Genomic DNA, 6,820 nt, shown 5'->3' on the forward strand with positions numbered 1-6,820 from the left:
TGCCGCTCCCTGCTTGCGGCAATGGATGAAGGGATCTCCGACGACCTTCCTGTTACGCAGCCGTCAGGTCAGATAACTTCCCGGAAACGTGGGAGCGCGTCAAGCGATACAGACCGCGAGGCCACTGAGTTATGCTCGGACAGCTACGACTCGTCGGACGACAATTTCGAAGTCGTGATGAGTAGATCAGCAAAAAGAAGAGTACTGCAGGAATCTTCGTCGCCAAGTGCTTCTACCATGAAGAGTTCACCGCAGCGCTGGCCGTACACTGTGCTCTTCATGCCCGTGGATCCGGCGACCAATTTGCGGCTCCTAAATAGGCAGGTCCTTTTTTGTTGCTCGAGAAAATTACACGAAATGAGATTAAAGACGTGAACATAAACTCGCGCAAGCATGTCCTAGCAGTTGACGTGTTACATCGCAGCGCCCTACAAGGCCAGCGTAAAATAACGCAGATCGACAATGTAAAGGCGCGATCAATGATCCCTACAGGTGGCGATGGTACTGCGGGCATCATTTATGACATCGACGTTGCCATCCCGAATGACGACTTGCCAATACTGATCAACCCAATGACAGAAGGCACTTTCATTACGAGGATTTTCAGACTGAGAAACACTCGCTGTGTGAAGATTTTGTTTGAAGGAGACAGCCTTCCTTCCCACGTCAAAGTAGGACATGTCCGCCATCCAGTACGACCATTCGTACCGAAGCCTCTCCAGTGTTTCCAAGTGTTGCAAGATTGGCCACGTAAAACAACGTGTGCCCGCGGTGCTCTGAGTCCCATTCAGAAAACACCTGCAGCACAGATGTTCTAAAGTGCCCTAACTGCAGTGGTCCTCACAAGGCCTCATCAAAAGATTGCCCGCGGGTGCCGAAGGAATTCGCGATCCTCATACAAATGGTGCGGGACAATTCAACACACCGATAGGCTGCTGCCACTCTTCGCCGACGTCGGCATCGACGCCGTAAACGTTCCTGAAACACCGCAGCTGCAAATAGTGACACGCCATCTTCCGTCAGAAGGATTGCCGCATCAACGCATAGCACCACCAAGACAGGTGCAAGGAAAGCAAACAAAGGGGAAACGCTCGCCCGTCCTGAAGAATGGCCTGAGCTACCGAGGGCACAATACCCTGCTAAGTTACCTTAAAACGCACCGACCTTGACGGCTTCGCCAACTGTTGAAGCGACGCTGGCTGATGATCTCAAGGTCATCAACATTCTGCGGTTGCTCATGAATGCCATTTGCGTTATACTTAACAGCATGAAATCTTCGTCTGGAAACTTCAGGGGAACAGGTGCTGGACACTTACTGTCCAGTACTTGCAGCTCTTCGTTGAAATCATGGTTCTCCAGAAGCCACCGTTTCGTGACGAGGTCCGTAACGCATCGATATTTCAGTGGAATGACCGAGGGCTTAAGTCAGGCGTGTCGGACTTTCGACAGTTTGTGTTCATGAATAAGTTCCCCATCATCGTCATCTGCGACCCCCTATCAGCTAATATCAAGCTGTCCGGCCATGAGTGTTTCATGTCCGCCTTCCATGAAGAATGCAGCAAGATCATCGTTTTTCTGCCACGTGATATTACGTATGTCCATCATCCAGTGCCACCTGACCAAGAAAACGAGTACGTATGTCTGACAGTGAAGAAAGGCAAGCTCACTTTCAGAGTAGTTGGAGCCTGCATGTCGCCCTAAAGTAGGCTGGATTGCGAGCAGTTACGGCGAATCATGACAGCGACTCCGCAGCCTTTGGTGGTGGCTGGATATTTTAATGCCCACCACTATTTCTGGGGAAGTTCTAAGATAAACTCCAGGGGCAGAAGATTAATGTCATTTCCCTCTAAACGAGAACTGTGCTTGTTAAATGATGGAAGCCCCACCTTTCGGCGTGGAAGTGTACTGTAGCTGCCTGGACCTCACCTTTGTTTCACGCTCCTTCACTAGAAAGGTCAGGTGGTTTCCGAATATTGAAACGCGGGGAAGTGGCCACCTACCACTTATTTTAGGATTGAAGGGTTGACGGGCTTCAAGTTAGCTGGCGTCACTCAATGTATCGACTGGCCAATGTTCAAATCAATTGTCGAAGGCGGATGTCTCGATGACTTGTCCTCTAGCCTAGAGGACACCATAAAGGATGCCCTAGAGGCTGCCACGCATTCGCTTCAGAGAACGTCTAGACGCACTGAATACGACATTGAACTGGAGAAGCTTCGTGCAATTCGTCGCCGCGCAGAGCGAAGATACAGGCGTACAAAGTCTGTACATAACTTCCCAAGTTTGCCAGAACTCAAAAGAAAATTCAGCGTCGGATGGACAAACTTGCATCGCAAATGGATGTCATTCTGCTAGTCTTATACATGAAAATCTTAGTCTCACATACGGAGAACTGTTCGTGGTCTCCGTGGAACCCCTCAGAAGCGCCACGCTTTCAACTCTTTGGCCCTTCACCAACAATGCAGAGAGATTGACGTCGCTGAAGGTTTCTGCAGAGGTTTGCTAGCGAAACTAGTTCAGCTGGGACATCGATGCTCCTCCACTGATCGATCTTACGCGACCCCCGCATGGACAGTCCTTTCTCCACGGACGAATTCGAAGCTGCACTTGCCTTATGCAAGCGTTTATCTTCACCAGGACCCGACGGTATAACCTACCGTGCCCTATGTAATCTTGAAGAGGCTCGGAAATTGCTCCTGCTCTTGTTCAACAGCTCTTGGACGAGAGTTACGGTTCCCCAGGAAGGGAAAACAAGTCGTCTAATTCCACTGCTCAAGCCTGGCAAGTCGTCTGTAGACATTGCATCATAGCGAGCAATTGCGCTTGCCAGTTACATCGGAAAACTAACGGAAAGGAGGGTTCTATCACGGCTAGAATGGTACCTAGAGCATTACCAGGTATATCCAGGTGCAATGGCCGGTTTCAGGCATGGTCGTTTTTCCATAGACAGCGTTATCGACTTAGTGACGTACGTCGAGCACAAGAAATCCTGCAAAAAATTATCTGCTGCTTTGTTTCTGGATGTTAAAGGAGCATACGATAACGTAACGCACGAATCAATTTTCAACGCGTTAGAAGCAGTAGGACGTGGCGGCAAGATCTATTTCTTTATTAGTAACTATCTACATAAGCGATCCTTTTTCATACTTACCGAGGATGGCCCAACCTCCCAGCATTACAGTAACCATGTGGTGCCTCAGGGCGGAGTACTGAGCCCAACGCTCTTTAATCTAACACTCATTGGACTCGCCGACACCCTCCCATGCGCCGTTAGGCTCTCTATCTATGCCGATGGCATCTGTATTTGGACGTCGGGCGTGATGTGACTGCAGCTTCGTGCGCGGATTCCGAAGGCAGCCACTTTAGCATCATCCTACCTTCGAGAACAAGGACTTCAATTATCATGTTAAAAGTGTGCAGTGGCGGTATTTACCAGAAAATCAATGTCTCCATACGTGATATCTGTCGTAGGACAGATGATCTCCTACAGCACAAGTCAGAGATTCTTGGAGGTGGTTATTGACAGAAATCTCTCCTGGACCCCTCATGTGAATTATGTGAGGAAATTCCTGACAGGAATTTGCCATATGTTTAAATTTCTAGAAGGAAAGACCTGGGGAGTGTCAATACAATCTATGCTGCAGATATACAGAGTCATCTTTATTGGATTCCTGCGGTACAGCCTACCGGTCATCTCCAACACCTGCCGAGCTAACCTTAATACAAGCCAAAGCATCCAAGCCCAAGCCCTCAAGATATGCCTTGGTCTACCGCGGAGTGCGTCAACAAGTGAAGTTATTGCAGACGCTCAAGATTCCACTCTTAGAACACACATTACCATTGAAACAGTGCGCGTGCACATAAGACACTTTTCCAGGACTCCTACCTACCACCTCGCAAGTCTCCCAGTAGAAAGGCCCCACACGACATTCAGTGCGACTGTCTTCGCGCACCGTGCCTCTCTCAGGTCAGGTTACGCACCTGTGGCAAGACCTTCGATTCTTCTATGGTGTGCGAGCCGTACTCAAGTAAACTTTACAATCCCAGGACTTCAGAAAAAGTCGGACTTATCAGCATCAGCACTCAAGTAACTTACTTTACTCCTCTTGTACGAGAAATACAGTGACAGAACACACGTCTACACTGATGGCTCAACTACATCAACCGCTTCCGGTGGCGATGTAGCTATTCCAACAATTGGAATAACCCAGCGGTTGAAGACTTCCCATATCATACGTCTACAGCTGCGGAGCTCACGGCTCTCCGCGACGCGCTTCATGTGATAAATGCTGAATGTACTCGGAAATGGGCAGGCTTCTGTGATTCAAGGCCGGCCTTGCAATGGGTGCAGTCGTTTCTCCGACATGGCACTCACGATCAGCTTATGTGGGAAATCGTGGAAGTTATCCACCACTTGACAGAAAAAGGCCATGATATACATGATATCTTATTTCAATGGAAGCGAGGTCATTGCGGCATCATTGGAAGTGATTACGCAGATAAGGAAGATCGGACTAAAAAACAAAATAAAACCGCAGCGTCCCCATTCCTCCTTCAAGGACCGACGATACGAGACAACTTCTCATTCTAGCACACACGCTCTCCTTAGTAGAGTGGAATACCGCAAATACAAGGCGCACCAGACAGCACAGAGTAAAATCTTCACTGCAACTCTAACCTCCGGCCGGATAGCACCGACGCAAAGCGTCTCTTCTGTGTCGGTTGCGGTTGGGAGTTTCCTTCGCGAAAGCGTACTCAGAACTAATTGGAATAGCTGATAGTCCTGCATGTGATGTTAGCGGATGCGACGAGAACATTGACCACTTATTGTGCCACTGGCCTCAATTTCAACCACAAAGACAATCTTTGTCCAACACATTGATGAAACTAGATCGTCCTCTGAGTGAACAGACAGTACTAAGCACCGTCCCAACCGATCGTCGCCTCAGAAGGCAGTGAAAGCACTTTTGTGCTTTCTGAGAACGTTTGGTTTGCACGAGCGGCTTTGTCTCAATGACTGTCTATACACGTCTATATACCCTCTCTCTCTCCCTTCTCTCTCTTCCCATTCTGCCTTCCGCCAGCGTACGGTAGCCAAGTAGGCCCTTGACTGGTTAAAACCCCTGCCTTCGGCACACACACACACACACACACACACACACACACACACACACACACACACACACACACACACACACACACACACATTTATATATATATATATATATATATATATATATATTATTACGTCCAAGCGCGTAAAAGGGACGCGTGGATCAAGAAGAGAAGGGAAGAGGAGAACGAAGACTGTGCAGGGGCCATTCCTGTTGTTCGTAGCCTGCCGTTCCTGCTCTCGCACGCCTAAATAAACCCCTTTTCCCCGTGCTTGTAACAAATTGGTGGACGGCGCGGGGTACACCTCGAGACCACGGAGCCTACGCTGCTACAACTTCGCCGAAGCCGTCGACTTGCCGGACTTCCGCCACCCTCACCTGACATGCCTGAATACGCCTGCCAGATTCCCGAAGGTTCTGACGCGGCTTCAAGGCCAGCACCTGGCGTTCCGTGGCAATACTACCAGGTGCCACTCACTTTTGGAGGAAAAGCCGGAGAAGATGTTGACGAGTGGCTCACGAACTACCGAAGGGTGAGCCGATCTAACGGTTGGAACTCGACCGCACAGTGGTCCAATGTTGTGTTTTCCCTTACCGACACAGCGCTCGTCTGGTATCAGAATCACGAAGACACGCTCACTTCATGGGAGCTTTTCGTAGAGGAGCTCAGACCATGTGTTGGAGACTCTAGCTCAAAAAATAAACGCGCTGAACAGACGCTTTCGGAAAGAGCTCAGATTCCCGGCGAGACCTGTACGACTTATATTGAAGAAGTTCTGAAACTGTGTAAAATAGTCAACTCTCAAATGTCTGAAGATGACAAAGTTGGACATTTGTTGAAAGGAATAGCCGAAGACGTCTACAATTTTTTTATCGGCAAGGACAGCTTGGATTCCGTGTCTGACGTCATTTGCCACTGCAGGACCTTTGAGACGCCGAAGATGCGACGGATAATACCGAAGTTTGGTCGCCTGACTAATGTCACAACGGTGGCAAGTGTAGACCCGAGCTCGTGTGTTGACCTTCCATCAACAATACGGCACATTGTTCGCGAAGAGTTGCTCCATCGGGAAGAGATGTACCGTTGCACACCCGGCATCGCTGGTGCGTAGTTACCACAAGAGATGAGAAACACGGCCGTTTCGACCACATGGCAACCCACGGTTCAGTCAGCAACCGTCGAGTGTAGGCCTACCCCACAAACGAGAGGGACCATAAGCTATCAAGATCATGACTACGACTAACGCCCTCGCCGCACGCACGCCTCCCGGCGGCCGATGCCTATCCATGATGAATGGGACCCACCTGCTGGCTATGCAGTCGACAGCAACATGCGTGACTACACGGAATTTGCGCCATCTGCCGGTGTGTTTCCAATGCGGTGTCGCGGACCACATAGCGAGATTTTGCAATCGTCGTCCAACAACGTGGAATCGTCGATAGGGGTCTTCAACAAGGACCACACCTCCTACGAGGACAACTCAACAGCCCTACATCACCTCTTGGTCAGCTGGCGTCCCTCCTGGCAACGATTACTGGCAGAGAAGCTTCCGGAGCCGCTCGCCGGCATCTGACAGGAGTTTGACGCTACCGCCAACTTCTCGTGCACCGCGTTTACGTCAATCTCCATCGCCAGTGCGCCGCTCCGCCTTCACAACCGGAAAACTAGCTAGCGCGGCCGATGGGGCTGAGGTCGCTCGACACGT

This window comes from Dermacentor variabilis, unplaced genomic scaffold (genome assembly GCF_050947875.1).
Source record: "Dermacentor variabilis isolate Ectoservices unplaced genomic scaffold, ASM5094787v1 scaffold_18, whole genome shotgun sequence".
In the NCBI taxonomy this organism is placed as follows: Eukaryota; Metazoa; Arthropoda; class Arachnida; order Ixodida; family Ixodidae; genus Dermacentor; species Dermacentor variabilis.